At 44.4% G+C, this 16,325-nt stretch overlaps 1 non-coding gene across 1 annotated transcript; it reads right to left on the bottom strand.

Annotated features, from left to right (window-relative positions):
- Nucleotides 1-15,925: 15,925 nt before the first annotated feature.
- On the bottom strand, nucleotides 15,926-16,033 carry LOC121137318. The gene has a single exon (XR_005874576.1). It is a non-coding gene; the product is annotated as a U6 spliceosomal RNA (small nuclear RNA).
- Nucleotides 16,034-16,325: the final 292 nt, after the last annotated feature.

Raw genomic sequence — 16,325 nt, 5'->3', positions numbered from 1 at the left:
AATGCTTCTTGAAACTTGATGGGTGGGAAGATTGTGGAATATGACTGAAGGGTGTGGACAATGAACGTTCTGAAACTGATTATGGGATGGGGGCACTATTCTGTAATTGTAGTAAGAGCCATGGAATCCTGCACTGGAAATGGTATGGGAGTTACAGCTCAGCAAAATTTCTTTTAAAAAAAGTGTGTGTGTGTGTGTGTGTGTGCGCACGCGCGCGCGCGCGCACGCGCGCGTGTGCGCATATGAGTGCAGTGCCTGTGGAGGTTAGAAGAAGGTGTAGGATTCCCTAGAAAGTGGATCTCAATCTGTGAGTTTTCACAGGGGTCACATATCAGACATCCTGCATATCAGATATTTACACTATGATTCATAACAGTGGCAAACTTACAGTTATGAAGTAGCAATAAAAATGATTTTACGGTTGGGGTCACCACAGCATGAGGGACTGCATTGAAGGGTTGCAACATTAGGAAGGTTGAGAACCACTGATTTAGAGATGGAGTTAATAGGTGGTTATGAGCCACCCAAACTGAGTTCTGGGAACTAAACTATAGCCTCTGCTAGAGCAGTACATACTCTAAACTGCTGTGCCATTGTTTCGTTTTCCCTCAGCAATGCCGTTTTAGATGTCACAGTTAAGATTTAAAAGAGAAATATGTAATACGCAAAACAGCGGAGTTTATAAACAATGTTGGTGAAACAAAACTTTGAAAAAATTAGACAGTAAAGGCATTTTCCTGGCGAGAAGAAAATGTGCTTGTGGATGGTAAACAGATTTTAGTTGGGTAAATGCAACTGTTTTTTTGTTTTTGATTTTTAAAACTTTGTTTTTTTAAGTTGAAAATATTTTTTCATACACTATTCTGATTATGATTTCCCCTTCCTCATCTCCTCTCAATCATTCCCACCCCTCCACCCATCCAACTCTAAACCTTCTTTCTCTCTCTTTAGACAACAAAAAGGCCAATAAAAAAACAAACCAGAATAAAATTAAGCAAACAGCATAGGAAATAACCAAATGAGCAAAAACAACAGCAAAAGCTCAAGAAACACACAACATACAACACCCCTCACACACACTCACCATAAAAACACAAAATTGGAAATCATAATACATAAACACAAGACAAAGAAGACAAAAAATGCCCAATCAAAGCACAAAAAAAAATCTACAAAAACACCATTGAGTTTATTTTCTGTTGGCTATTGTCTTAGTTAGGGTTTCAATTACTGTGAAGAGGCACCATAACCATGGCAACTCTTATAAAGGACAACATTTTTGAGGTGGTGGCTTACAGTGTCAGAGGTTCAGTCCATTATCATCATGGTGGGACATGGTGGCATACAGACAGACATGGTATTGGAGAGGTAGCTGAGAGTCCTACATCTTGCAAGCAACAGAAAATGGACTATCTCACTGGGTGTAGCTCAAGCATATATGATACCTCAAAGCCCACCTCCACAGTGACACACTTCCTTCAACAAGACCATACCATACCTACTCTAGCAAGGCCACACCTCCTAATAGTGCCACTCACTTTGGGAGCCATTTTCTTTCAAACTACCACAGCCATCTACTGCTGGACATGGGGCCTCCTTTAAGTGTGGTTTGTATACCCAGTGAGACTCTATTGGAGAAAACTAATTTTTCCTCTGTGTGCAGTTGCCAATTGGAGATAGCTTCTGGGTTAGGAATGGAGTTTCATATCCACTTCCCGTCTCCGTGTTGGGACCCCATCTAGCTTGGGCCTGTACAGTCCCTGTGCATGCTGTCACAGCTCTGTGAGTGCATATGCTTGTCAGCCCTACTGTGTCTGGAAGGCACTGTGTCCCTGGTGTCTGCTGTTCCTCTCCACTGGCTCTCACAGTTTTTCTGTGGTCTCTGTGGCGAAGACATCCCCACTTAAGACTGAGTGTTCCACGGTCTCTCACTCTCTGCACGTTGTCCAGTTGTAAGACTCTGTACCAGTTCCCATCAGCTATAGGAGGAAGCTTCTCTGATGATGGCTTCAGGAGACACTGCTCTATGGATGAAGCAGAATGTCGTTAGGAGTTATTTTGTTACAATGTTCTGCTAGCAGGACGTTTGTGTTTGGTTTTCTCCTAGGTCCATGACCTATCTAGTTGCAGGTTCTTGGCCACCCAAGCAGTACCAGTCATGGGTTCCATCTCATGGAGTGGGCCTTAAATCTGATCAGGGAGTTGTTGGCTAGCCCCAAACTTCTGTGCCACCATCACGCCAGCATATCCTGCAAGCAGGTCACCGTTGTAGGCAGAAGGGTCTGTAGCAGGGTGAGTATTTAGCTTTGTCTTCTGGTAGTGCTCAGAGTACCTTCCAGTACCCTGGGCACTAGTCAGCACCAGCTTGATTCCCCGTGTTCAATGAGATGTGTGAGTGCTGTCTTTAGCAGTAGGGCTTTACCATGGGTTTGTGGAGAGAAATCAATAGCCTTGGCAACAGTCTGAACTGCTTGGGGGCTCCCACGGGGCACCTTTGGCCAACAACTTAATTAGATGTAACCCATTGCTGGCACTGAAGGCTTCGCTCGGTGGCAAGAGATGTTTAGTTGGGGCTTTGTTTCCTCCGTTATTTGGTGATTCAATGTTGATTTCTTTCATATATGTAAGAAGCTTCTATGTAATCTGTTTCCATATGATCCTGCAAATGGTGCCTTAGCGTTAGCTGACCTCTCCATTTAATCCTCTGGCTCCTGTTTCTTTCCCTCCATAGCTCCATATAATGGTAGAGGTTAGGTATAGAGGAAGGGACTAGGAGGGTTGGAAGGAACTCCTAAGGTATGGGAAATACATTACAAAGTTATGGAGACATGGGTGCAATAAGTCTTTCTGTCCCACCAGCCAGCTCCCAAATAATGGCACGGAGACTTCTTATTCATTATAAAAATTCAGCCTATAGCCCAGGCTTGCTCTTAACTATCTTTTATAACTTAAATTAACCCATTTATATTAATCTAGGTTCTATCACATGGTGTTACCTCTCTCCCGTCTTGTACCTCCTGTTTCTTCTCCATGTGGCTGGCAACTCTGCCTTTCTTCTTCCCAGAGTCCTCTCTCTGTCAGGAAGTTCCATATATACCTCCTGCCTAGCTATTGGCTGCTCAGCTTTTTATTTTTCCAATCACAGCAATACATTTGCACACAGTGTGCAAATATCCCACAACATATGGGGATATTGTTACCTGCTTTATATCCACAAAGTCTGGATCAATTGGTTTTTTAAAATGTTGTACACCTATGTTTGTATTGTTATTACGATATAGGTGAATCCAAAGAATGATGAATTTAATATTCTCTCTCCTATTATAATTAGTAGAGTGCTGTGTATTTTAGATTCTTGTAAAAAATTTCATGCATGTGATTGACAGCTTCAATTGTCTAATTGGCACAACCTAGAATCACCTGGGAAGTGTCTCAATGAGGGTCTTTCTACTTTGGCATTGTCCTTTTTTCTTAACTTGTTTTTGTTGAGCTATATATTTCTTCTCTACTCCCCTTCTCTCCTCCCCTCTCCCCTTCCGCCCTCCCCCAGGCCCCCCCATGCTCCCAATTTACTCAGGAGATCTTGTCTTTTTACCCTTTCCTAGGTAGATCCATGTATGTCTCTCTTAGGGTGCTCTTTGTTACCTGGGTTCGTGTAGGGGATTGTCTTATTAAATTAATTGATGCGGGATGACTCAGCTCCCTGTAGGTGGCATCATTCCCTAGGCAAGGGATCCTGGACTGTATGGAAGTGGAGAAACAGAGTGCAAGCAATCGAGCACACATTTATTTCTCTGCTCCTGACTGAGGAAGCGATGTGTCTGGATGCTTCAAGTACCTGAGTTGGTTTCCCTACAGTTCTGGGTTGGAGTTGCAAGCTGAAATAAGTTCATTTCTTCCTTAAGTTGTTTTTGTTAGAGAGCTTTATCAGAACAAAGAAATTAAACCAGTGTGGACACTCATGTGCCTTGGGGTGAGTGTGGCCATCAGAGGAAAACTTGCAGGAGCTGGTGTCCTCCTTCCAGCTTCTACCTTCCACTGTGTGGGTTCTGGGGGTCACACTCAGGTTATCAGGTTGTCAGCAAGCCCCCTTACCCACTGAACCATTTTGTTGCCTGCGTTTTCACTTTTTAATACGACAGATGTTCCCTTGTCTCTCTGGGCCTGCCTTTTTTGTTTGTTTGGTTTTTGGTTTTTGGTTTTTACGAGACAGGGTTTCTCTGTATTGTTTGGAGGCTGTCGGTCCAGCCCGGCCTTGAACTCAGAGATCCGGCTGCCTCTGCCTCCTGAGTGCTGGGATTAAAGGCATGTGCCACCACTGACCGGCTCTGGGCCTGTCTTAAGTGCCATTTCCGTAGAGAAGCTTCCTTGACTTCCAAGATTAGGTTATATACCTTCACCATTCATTCTTGTGGTCCATACATGTCTCCATCATAATACCTCTGGGCCTGGTTAATTTCTATTGCCAGTTTGACACCATCTACAGCAGTGGTTCTCAACCTTCCTACTGCTGAACCCCTTGAATATAGTTCCTCATGTTGTGGTGTCCCCTAACCATAAAATTATTTTCATTTCTCCTTCATAACTGTAATTTTGCTGCTGTTATGAATTGTAATGTAAATATCTGATATGCAACACCAAAGGAGCTGTGACCACAGGTAGAGAATCAATGATATAGAGTCACCTGGGAAGAGGAAACCTCAGTTAAGGAATTGTCTGAATCAGATTGGCTCATGGCCATGTCTGTGAGGTATTGTCTTGCTTGATGGTTGATGTAGGAAGGTCTTGCCCACTGTGGGTTGCTCTATCCCTAGACAGATGGGCCTGGGCTGTATAAGAAAGTTCACCGAGCATGAGCTCCTGAATAAAGAAGACAGTAGGCAGCAGTTCTCCATGGTTCCAGCTTCCAGGTTCCTGTATTGAGTTCTTATCCCGAATCCCTTAAAGATGGGTTGTGACCTGGAAGCATAAGAGGAAATAAACCCTTTCCTCCTCCAAGTTGTTTATGGTCAGAGTGCTTTATCACAGCAATGGGAAAAAACAAACTGGGATAGGATTTAGTACCGAGGGTAGAGTGTTGCTGTGATAAACCTGACCATGTATCTTTTTATGCCTTTGGGAAGATTGTGGAGTATTTGGGAACTTGGAGTTGAAAAAGTCAACCAGTGTTCAGAACTTCATGAGCTGTCCTTGTGTAAGCTTAGATGACAATCTTGTGGACTGTGGAGGCCTGGTTTGTGAAGTTTCAGAGTAAAACAAGGACTGTCTGGGCACTCCTGTGATATTTTGGAGTAAGAATCTATGGCTGGTGGTCAGCTGGCGTGCAAGCATACACTGTGACTAGCACGAGACCAGCACCACTGCAGTGAAACCTCTGCTTTACTGGGACAGTGGGTACTGGTCAGTGGGGGCTGAAGAACCAGCCGTGGTTAATGAGATCAGGATCACAGAGGTGCAGTCTGGAAGGTGTTTCCTCAGACTCAGCACACAGAAAGTCTGGTCCACAGGGGCCAAGGCTACATCTCAAGCTGGTTGTCTTTCTTACAGTTAATTGTGTGTGGGTTTTGTTTGTTGGTCTTTTTGGTACTGGGGATGGAAACCAGTGATAAACACATACTCCACTGCTGGGCTACACCGAACCTTTAATTATGTGGCTGCTATTTGAGCCCTAGCTTCCTTACGCCACATTGTTCTATGAACAGTCCTTCTACCCAATCGATGCTTAAAAGCATTTATTGAATGTATAACCCTGTCACTGGGCTGCCACTAAACATGTTTATCATCCTTTTTCTTAAACAGCAAAAGGCCAAGAAAGAAGCAGTTTGCTTCACACACAGTTGCTTTTCCTGTCTCCCTCATCTCCTTTCTCCATTCCTAATATACTTTGTGGACAGAGAGAGAGAGAGAGAGAGAGAGAGAGAGAGAGAGAGAGAGAGAGAGAGAGAGAGAGAGAGAGAGAGAGAGAGAGAGTATGTGCATATGTATGTGGGAGCCAGAGTCAATGTTGGCTAGCATTTGTCAGGTATACCATCTATTCTGATTTTTTTTGAGATGTGGTTTCTTATTGGCCTGAAGCTCATTTACTTGGTTAGTCTGGCTGACCAGTGAGGCTCAGAAATCTACCTGCCTCCACTTTCTCAGTGCTGGGATTACAAGCAGACACCACCAGATCCAGCTTCTTTACATGGGTTCTGAGGGTCAAACTCAGGTCCTTCTGCTTGTGTGGGAATCATTTTACAAACTGAGCCATTTCCCCAGCTCCATCTTAATTTTTCAGGTTTTTCCCTTTGCATATGTATGTGTGATGTATGTGTGTATATCCATGTTCACATGTGTATCGATATGAGTATGTGCAAACAGGTGTGAGTGCACATGTGTACACACATGTAGAGAGGTCCAAGCTTGTTGTTGCTATCTTCCTCCACTGTCTATTTCCTGAGGCTGGGTTTCTCAGGTGAACTCAGAGCTCTCTGATTGGCTAGTCTAGCCGGCCAGCTTGCCTTGGAGATGCTCTCTCTCTGTCATCTATCTCTTTCTGTGTCTCTGTGTCTCTGTCTGTCTCTCTGTCTGTCTCTGTCTCTCTGTCTGTCTCTGTCTCTGTCTCTGTCTCTGTCTCTGTCTCTCTCTCTCTGCCTCCCCAGTGCCAGGGGTCCCAGCAGCTGCTACTCGGCTGTTCCATGGGTGTTGAGGGCCAGAACTCTGGTTCTCACACTTGTATGGCAAGTGCCTCATTCTCTGTGCCATCTCCCCAGTCCTGTCCAAGTGTTTGCAATTCTTGACATAAAGCAACCCTCTCCTTAAACCTGGTTTTCTTCTTTTAACTTTTAGGAAAAAAATAGTTGATGTTAACCTGGATCTAGTGAAGTCTGGTTCCAAATAGGAAACTCCATCTGGCTTTGTCTTCATAACCTCTCCACTAAGAGTAAGAGGCATGCTCTAGAATGAAGACACCTTCTCTAACACTTCCTTGAACTTTCTGGGCAGGGACATGTCCAGGAAATTCTGTCCATCCCAGACTGGCCCATGCTTTCCTGAAGTGGCCCAATTTCCTGATTCAGGTAGACCCCCAAAGGGATAGTGTCTCTGAAGAAAAATACGTCTTAAAAATAAAAATTCAAGAATTACAGATGTATGTGAGGGCAACCCATGGGAAAAGGCAACATGATGACATAGAAGACAGTAAAAGGCACTTTAAACTTTTCATGGGCTTTTTTGGTTGATCATGCTTATTTAAAAATATGGTCATGTATCTCATCTTCCTTTATTATTAATGTGTGGGTATGTATTCCTGTGTATGCAGGTGTGTGTGGTGTGTGTGGAGGCTGAAGGATAACCTTGGGTATCAGGCTTAGTAGCATTGTCCAGTTTCTTTGAGATAGGCTCTATCACTGGCCTGAACTTGCCAAATAGGCTAGATTCACATGCCATTGCGCCCAGAGTTCCACCTGTCCCTAGCTCCTCAGCACTGGGGTTGCAAACATGTGCTACTGCACCAGACACTTCTGTAAGGACTGAACTCAGGTCACAGGACAAGTACTTTACTAACTAATTATCTTCAGCCCCAGCCTGGGCCTTCATTTTTCGTTTCTTATTTTTCGATATGGGCGCGTGCGCATTCATGTCTGTGAATGCGGATGCATGAGTGCCACAGTATGTGCAGAGGTCAGAGAATGAAAGGCTTGGGGTTGCTAGTTCTCACTTCCTACCTTGTTTGAGACAGGGTCTCTTTGTTGTTTTACTGATGCCTACGCAAGGCTGGCTGGCCAATGAGCTTCCAGGGATTCTCCTGTCTCCACACAGCTTCTTCGTACCTGGACGGCAAGCACTTTATTCACTGAGGTATGTCCTCAGACCCAGAGCAAGGCTCCTCAAAGTTCATGAAGCTAAAATATTTTTTCTGATTTATTTTAAAATATTTTTCATACAATATATTTTGATCATATCCTTTCTCCTCTCTCAACTTCACCCAGATCCTCCCCTACTTCTCTACCTACATGGTCTTTCTTTTTCTCTCAAAAAAACCCCAACCTCTGAAAACATAAATCAAAACAAAAAACCCCAATAAGACAAAAAAACAAAATAAAGCAAAAAGTTTATATAATCATGGAGTCAGTCTATTTCACGTCAGCTAACTACTCCTGGACATGGGTCCCACCTCAGAGTGTAGCTGACGTACCCGGTGACACTCCACAGGGAAAAATGATTTTTCCCTTTCCCGGCTTGTACCAACTGCAAATAGCTTCTTGGTTAGGAATGGCTTTGTGTCCACTTCTCCTTCTCCATGCAGGCATTTTGTCTCGCTTGAAGAAACCTCTTCAAAACCCATAGTCTGTGTGGCTGTGGTGGTCTGAAAGAAAATGGTCCCCGAAGGGAGGGGCACTGTTAGTAGGTGTGGCTTTGTTGGAGGAAGTGTGTCATGGTGGGGGTGGGCTTTGAGCTCTCTTTTCTCAAGCTTCACCCGGTGTGACAGTCAGTCAGCTTCCTGTTGCTTCTGAGTCAAGACACAGCACTCTCAGCTCCCGCGCCGTGTCTGCCATGCTCCCCATCCTGATGATAATGGACCAAACCTCTGAAAGTGTAAGTGAGCCACCTCAATTAAATGTTCTCCTTTAAAAGAGTTGCTGTGGCCATGGTGTCTCTTCACAATAAAAACCCTACCTAAGACAGTACACACTTGCTTTATTTTCAGTTAATTCTTACAGGCTCATTTCATATGGTAGTTTTGGTAGTTTAAAACCTGTTCTGCCTCCCTATTGCTTAGCTTACAGCCTGGTGCAGGTAAACTATAGATGAACCTATTGAGAGCTGGTCTCCTCCCCTTGGGCCTTATTTAGACACGAATTTAAAACTTCCATCTTCATTCATCAACTCATACAAATGAAATTTGGACTATTCAGACAAAACTACCTTTTAGATAAAAAAAATAAAATGCCTGTATTCTAACCTGTCTGCATAATCAAACATGGCTTTTAGGTGGTCTTACTGAGGCAGACATGGCCAAAGAAGTTCTTTTTGAGTTCTTCTGTAATAAGAAGAGGATCAAGCTAGATAATTGGAGACAAGTTTAAAAAATTTTTCTGGGGAGACAGCTTAATTGATAAAGTGCTTACCAGGCAAGCATAAGGACCTGAGTTCAGATCTCCAGCACCCCCACAAAAGCCAGCCATGGTGGTGTGTGCCTATAACCCTAGCCCTATGGAGACAGAGACGGGAGGGTCCCTGGAGCCTGAAGCTCAGCTGATCTTGCTGGATGGGTGGGCTCTTGTCCCAGGAACTAAGGTGGAGAATGGTGGAGGGAAGCATTCTCCCCTGCCCTTGGCTTCCATGTGCCCTCACATGCCCACTCACACAAGTGCATACACACTAGAAACAAAACAAAAAAGGAAAGGAAGCTACCCCCTATGGCCAGTCCTTCAGATTCATCGATCTTCCTAGTAATGGCTCTCTAACCCTGTGCTTTGAGGTTCCTAACGTAGCTGCTGCATTTCAAGGTCTGATGCACAATTCATTGGAATTTAATTGACATATTAACTTTGAACCTTCAAAGAAAAACAGCTTTTCCTCCTGCGTGGTCGCATATGCCTGGACGGCTTGCCTCTTCCCAGACAGAGCAGGCTCGGCCACCTTTACAGAAATGAGATAACTCATCTTTTTCTTGTAAGCACTGAACATCAAAAGGACCAACTACCTCCCGAGGAGTGTTCAAAGAGCAGCTTTAAAAACCAAGAGAGGAATGAGAGCTAAGGTTTTGTTTTGGCACAGCAAACGGTTGCAAGGAGCTTCGTTCGTCGTGGAGGACAAACCCCACTTCAGTTCCGCTTTGTGCTTCTGGGCACACTGGCTTGTGTTATTCAGTGTGGTTGCTTGGAGTCGTCTTTGGCCCTCGGGGAAATGGAGTTATCTTAGGCCACTCTGATGAGATATCCAGTAACAATGTCTCCTACACTGATGCCAGGGAAGAGCCATGGCACTCCTGTGAAAAAGAACCCAGTGACCCATGTGTGGTTGAGAGCGTGGAATGTTTTCCCGGAGCAGAACTGAGCCACAGGAGCCTGCTGGATTAGTCTAGCTTTTGTCACCCATTAAAACCTCTGTCTTCCATGACACACTCTCTGTTTCCCATTGGTTCTGGCCTGAGATGGAAGCTGGCTTGGACCTCAATCCTCCCACACTGTGATTTCTGCTTCCTTCTCTTGCTGAAGTGCCAAGCCTTTGTCACAACACCTGTCTGCATCCATCAAACACACCCCTCTCTGGCTTTGCGCTTTTCTTTTTCTTCCTTTCTCTTCCTCTCTTTCTTCTCTTGCCCAATCTTTCCAGACCTTGGAGTAACCAGAAGTGTATATGGAAATATCCTATCTTGTTTCCCGTTTGTAACGATACAAATTGATGAGAAACAATCGGGGCAAAGGCTGCAAAGATGACATATTTATGTTGCAAGCATGCCAACTTGAGTTTGTCTCCCAGAACCCAGGTTTAAAAAAAGCTAGGAGTAGCCGGGCGGTGGTGGCGCATGCCTTTAATCCCAGCACTCGGGAGGCAGAGGCAGGCGGATCTCTGTGAGTTCGAGGCCAGGCTGGACCGACAGCCTCCAAAACAATACAGAGAAACCCTGTCTCGTAAATACCAAAAAAAAAAAAAAAAAAAAAAAAAAAGCTAGGAGTGGGCTAGTGATGCTCAGTCTGTAAGGTGGCTGCAACCAAGCCTTCCACCGGGGTGATCCCCGGGATTTGCCTGATGAAAGGAGAGAACCCAACTCCTGCATGCTGTCCTCTGACCTCCACGCAGGCACTGTGGCACACACAAGCACACCTACCCAAAATAAATAAAAAGATACGTAGATAAATGAACGTGTTTTTTTTTTTAACTGGCATGCTGGTGCATGCTTGTAAGCCCTATGCAAGGGAGGTGGTGAGAGGACGCTCACTGGCCACCAGCACAGCCATGAGTTCTAGGCCAGTGAGAAGCCTTGTTTCAAAAAAAAAATTAGGTGGGTGATACCTCTGGGACTACATCTGAGGCTGTCCTTGGGCCTTCACCTTAGTGCATGTGTATGCAGTACACATGCATGCATCCACACATATGAACATGCACACACATACGTTCAAGTACTAGAAACAGATCAATTTGGTAAGAGAGAGAATAGAGATGGTGTTAAGAGTTATCCCAGGATCTTAGACCCAGCATCTCAGTGCCGGAGCGCTCGGTTTCCCACACAGCCGCGTTGAAGAGGCAGCTGTGCGTGACTAGGCTTTACACCGGGAGTCCTTGTTCTTCCAAGCATAACTGATGGAACTAAGGCAAGATACTCCAGGCAGCGCATGTCCTGAGGTGTGACCTCGCAGACAAAGACAAGCCGGGTTGACTACATTTTCCCCCTAAGAGATTCCAACAGGGGACCCCATGAGAATTTCTAGTGGGAGGTGACGCTGAAAGGTCATCAGATTAAGAGAGGTGTAGGAAGCAATAAGTGAGTCATCTTTATGGGGAGCAGGAGCTATGAGGCAGAGAAAAGACACCGAGTAGAGCAGAGAGGTAAGGACCCAGCCACTAATGTCTATTGCTGCCTTGGCAAGAACTATTGTCCTGTTCATCCTCTGTGGGGCTGGGGACTTGACTCAGTCGGTAAGAGTTCTTGCCATGAGGGCATAAAGACCTGACTTTGAATTCCTACTACCCATGTAAAAAGCTGGGTTTAATGCTAGGTTGGTGGTGGCGCATGCCTTTAATCCCAGCACCCAAGAGGCAGACGCAGGCGAATCTCTGAGTTCAAGGCTGGCCTGATCTACAGAGTCAATTCCAGGACAGCTAAGGCTACACAGAGAAACCCCACTTGTAAAACAAAACAAAACCCAAAGGTGGTTTAGCTGTGGCTGCTTGTAGCCCCAAAGCTAGGGAGTCAGTGACAGGAGAATTGTTGGGGCTTGCTGACTGACAGCTTAGCTGAAAAACGGCAAGCCCCAGTTTGAGTTGAGAGATCCTATCTCAAGGGGATAAGGTGGAGGGCATTCGAGGTGGACACCCAAAGGCCTTCTCTGGCCTTTGAATGGGCACACATGGGTACACACACCTGTGCACGCACTTGTGTACACACACACATTACATACATAAACTCACATGTACAAATTCTGTCTTCCTTTTAGCTACTGTGCTCCTTATTGTAAACACTTTCCCTACACTACCCCTAGTAAGTAGAAATGGTGATATCATAAACATAAGGACTTTTTATTCCTAACCAGTTTAACAGGAATTCCAGCTACAGTGTTGGTTCTGTAGCTCAGTGACAGCAGGAGGATCTGAAGCTGTCCTCTTACGGTCTGCCATATCTACAAAGCCATTGTGTTACAGGCAGGGCCTGAGGCAGATGGTGGAGAATAGGGTCCAAACCCAGAGCAACAAATTCTCTTCTTGGATCCTTCTTATAACTTTAAGATATCTTTATTAGCATATTCACATACTAATAACAATTATACAGAATAACGTACTTCATTATGACATTTTCATGTATGTATATAATGTATTTCAATCAGATTTATCCTACCCCCTCTTGTTATCTTCCACTCCTGTTGATCCTCTTCCTCTTCTCAACAAGCTCTCCTACTTTCATAGTCATTGTGTGTGTGTGTGTGTGTGTGTGTGTGTGTGTGTGTCTGGGGGTGTCATTAGGATTGCTTACTCAGGAGTGTGGTGGTCTGAATGAAAATGGCCCTCATAGACAATAATGTCAGGGAGTGACATTATTGGAGGCATGGCCTTGTTAGAGTAGGTGTAACCTTGTTGGAGGAAGTGTGTCACATGGGGCGGGCATTAAGGTTTCAGAAGCTCAAACCAGGCCCAGTGGCCCACTCTCGTTTCCTGCTGCCTGCAGATCCAGATGTAGAACTCCCAGAGCCTTCTCCGACGCCATGCCTTTCTGCATGCTGTCATGTTTCCTGCCATGATGACAGTGGACTAAACCTCTGAACTGAAAGCCAGCCCCAGTTAAATGTTTACCTTTATAAGGGTTGCTGTGGTCAAGAGTGTCTCTTCACAGCAATAGAAACCCTAAGACAAGAAGCATGAGCGAAGGTTTGTTCCCAGGAGCACAGGCACCCGTGCCTATATCACTGAATAAAAGATCTCTTTCTCCCTCAGCATCTATTAACTGCTGATATACCCAGTGATGTGTAGAGCCCCTTTATGATAATTTTTATTTATCAACCAAGAGGAAAGTGTTCTTTTGAAGGAAAGCCCCTGGAAGACATTCCCTTTGTGTTGGTTGGCTCTGGATCAGGTATCAATCAACGAAAGGCAAGTTTCTTTGCATAGACACATTGTGACTAATGACACGGTTAGCAAGAAGAAGGTGGCAGGGCTGTTGTTCAGGCAGCCAATGGTCACACACAGGTTAGGTCTAGAAACAGAGTTTTCTTCTCCTTTTTGTAAGTTTTCAAGTATTTATTTCTACTCATCTATATGTGTGACTATGCGTGTATGCCACATGTGTGTGAGTGCCTTTGGAGGCCAGTAGAGGGTGTTGGATTCCCCGAGCTGGAGCTAAAGGTGGTTGTGAACCATCCTGTGTGGGTACTGAGCACCAAAGTCTGTTCCCCTGAAAAAGCAGCAAGTTCCCTTAACCATGGAGTCATCTTTCTAGCACCTCATTTAAAATTAAGAATTTAAACATAGGGTTTTATGTAACACGGGCTGAGCTCTAACTTTCTATGTAGATAAAGGTGACCTTGAACATCTTGTCTTTTTCCTGACCTCTCAAATATTAGGCTATCAGGCAAACACCACCGTATCTGCCTCTACATATAGATTCTAAGATGGATCTTCAGATGCAGAAGGATCAAATCCCATGGAAAGATCATTGCCTGAAGAAACATGATGACAAAAGCAATGACCATGATGAAATCTCTAAACAGGAAAAAGAAGTAGCTGAATTCCAAGGAAATCTAATCAAAACTAGACTAGTTGATAGCAGTGCGTCAGTACTGGTTTATTACTTGTACCAGTAAGGCTGGGGATGCTGCTGAGTTGATAGAGGGCTTGGTTAGTATGCATGAAGCTCTGGCTCTGACCTTCCAGCACAGCATAAAGCACACATGGTGATATACTCCTGTAATCCCAGCTCAGCGAAGGTGAAGGCATAAGTACTAGAAATTCAAAGCTATCCTTGGCTACATAGGAAACTAGAGGCCAGTCTGGGCTAGAGACCCAGTCTTAACGCAAGCAAACAAACATAACAATGAACAACCATCCTAATGTAAAGTGTTGGTAATGAGGGAGACTGAACTGATAAATCTTCCCAACTTTTCTATATATCAGAAACTGTTCTACAAGGCTAAGTCTCTTATAGACAAGCAGAAGCCAACTAGAAGAGGTGAGTAACTGGAATGGGTAGAAGAAAAAGTTGAATTGCCTTGCAAGTCCAATAAAAACCTTGGCCAGCCCTCTGGGAATCACTGGAGAGTATTGCTCACCTGTATTTCCCATGCCAAACCAAGCTGTCTCATCTTACAGCCTACTGCCTTGCTCAGCCAGTAAATGTTGAGAAGACACGGTCTTGGCAAAGTGGTTCTTTCTACTCAAGGATGACCATGAAAATGCTGACAGCTGGCAGCCATCTGTTGGCTGTAGTTCTTACCTCTGGAAAGCAAGTCCCTCCATGGCTGGGGATCTGAGAGGTGTCAGTTTGTGCACGTCATACTCATAGACCTTCCTCTAGGATCTCTGTGGCAGAGGGGGCTGAAACTCAGGTCTATCTTAAGAAGGGACTTACTGCCTTGACTGCTGCAGGGGGAGCCATTCTGACACTGAAGAGCAGAGAAGTAGCACTCCAGGGACAGAGCTTGGGCAACTCCCACCAACTACCAAAGGCTTGTCATAGTCAAGGGGTACCTGTGAGTGTAGGCATGACGTAAGAATTTCCAAGAACTACTCTTCAGGGGTCACAGATGAACTCTATTTATGAATTGCTTTTATTCTAAAATTAGATGCTTGTTTGAAACCATAAACACACTGTTTCTGTGTTCAGAAATAGTGACAGGGTTCCTAGTAAACTCATCAGAGACCACAATCTATCAAAAGTGTCATGTGATTTCAAAGTCATCAATTACTCTTTCTGCTTTTATCAATTTACTTGTACTTTTATTTATTCATTGGAGTAGCAGGGATTGAACTCAGTGCCTTGTGCACATTAGGTGAGTACTCTACCACTGAGCTGCATTCCCTGGCCTCAATTGCTCATTTTTTAATTTTTAATTTTAGAAGGACACTTTGCTGTCTAGGTCCTTTATTTCTTTTTGTACATTAAGCCATGAGCTCACAGGGAATGGGCTCCAGTATCTCGGGATCCCTCTTGTTAGTTCTGACAGAATGTGATTGTCTGGGTGGAGCAGGCTGGCCCTTCACTTGAACTCAGGTGCCTTTCTCTTTGGCTTCCTTTGTCTGATCATTTTCTTTCACCCATTTCAGGAAGCTATCCTGGCCTTTAGAGTATTTGATGTGCTCAACGTGTACATTAATTCTCTTGATAGGAATCTTACCTTTAACTTCCCTGCTGTGGGATGATCCTTTTGTATACTGTGAAGAGTTGTCTCTGCCTAAGGTGCTTTCTGACTGGCTTAATAAAGAGCTGAATGGCCAATAGCCAGGCAGGGGAGGAGGGGAGAGGAAGGATTTCTGGGGAGAGGAACTTGGGGAGGATCTGAGGTGCTCAAGATTATTCACCAGCCAGACACAGAGGGAGTCGGACATACAGGGTGAAGGAGAGGTAAAGAGTCACATGGCAGAACAGGTTAATTTAAGTTATAAGAGCTAGTTGGAAACAAGTCTAAGCTAAGGCCAAGCTTTCATAATCAGTACACTTCCTTGTTTACAAAGATGCCCATAGCAGGCTGAGTGATACTGTAGACTCTTTCAGATTTTGCATGAAGAATTTGGAATGTTGGAATGCTTCATGAATCTGCTTGTCATCCTTGCACAGGGGCCATAGAAATCTCCTCTGTATTATCCTAGTTTTTAGTATATGTGCTGCTAAAGTGAGCACTTAACAGTTCTTTATAAAGCATCTCTTCATAGAGGATGTGAAGGTATATACCTCCTACTGTACATGATCTGGGATGGATCTGCTCAGGAGCTCAGGAGATATCAACACCTCATTTCTTTATTTCATAAAAGAATCAAGTAATTTAGTCCTGGATTCCAGCCCAGAGTGGTTGCTTTCTTAATTCCATTTAGGGCATTGTTTTTTCTGTTCTGTCAAAAGATGGGTATTGATGGATAGTTAATCCACAAAGAATCAAGACTCTAGCCTCCCAAGAACAGAAAATAAAAATATA

This window comes from Mesocricetus auratus, unplaced genomic scaffold, assembly GCF_017639785.1.
Source record: "Mesocricetus auratus isolate SY011 unplaced genomic scaffold, BCM_Maur_2.0 Super-Scaffold_100676, whole genome shotgun sequence".
NCBI lineage: Eukaryota > Metazoa > Chordata > Mammalia > Rodentia > Cricetidae > Mesocricetus > Mesocricetus auratus.
Note: the sequence above shows the minus strand (reverse complement) of the source record. Positions and strands in the feature narration are given on the sequence as shown.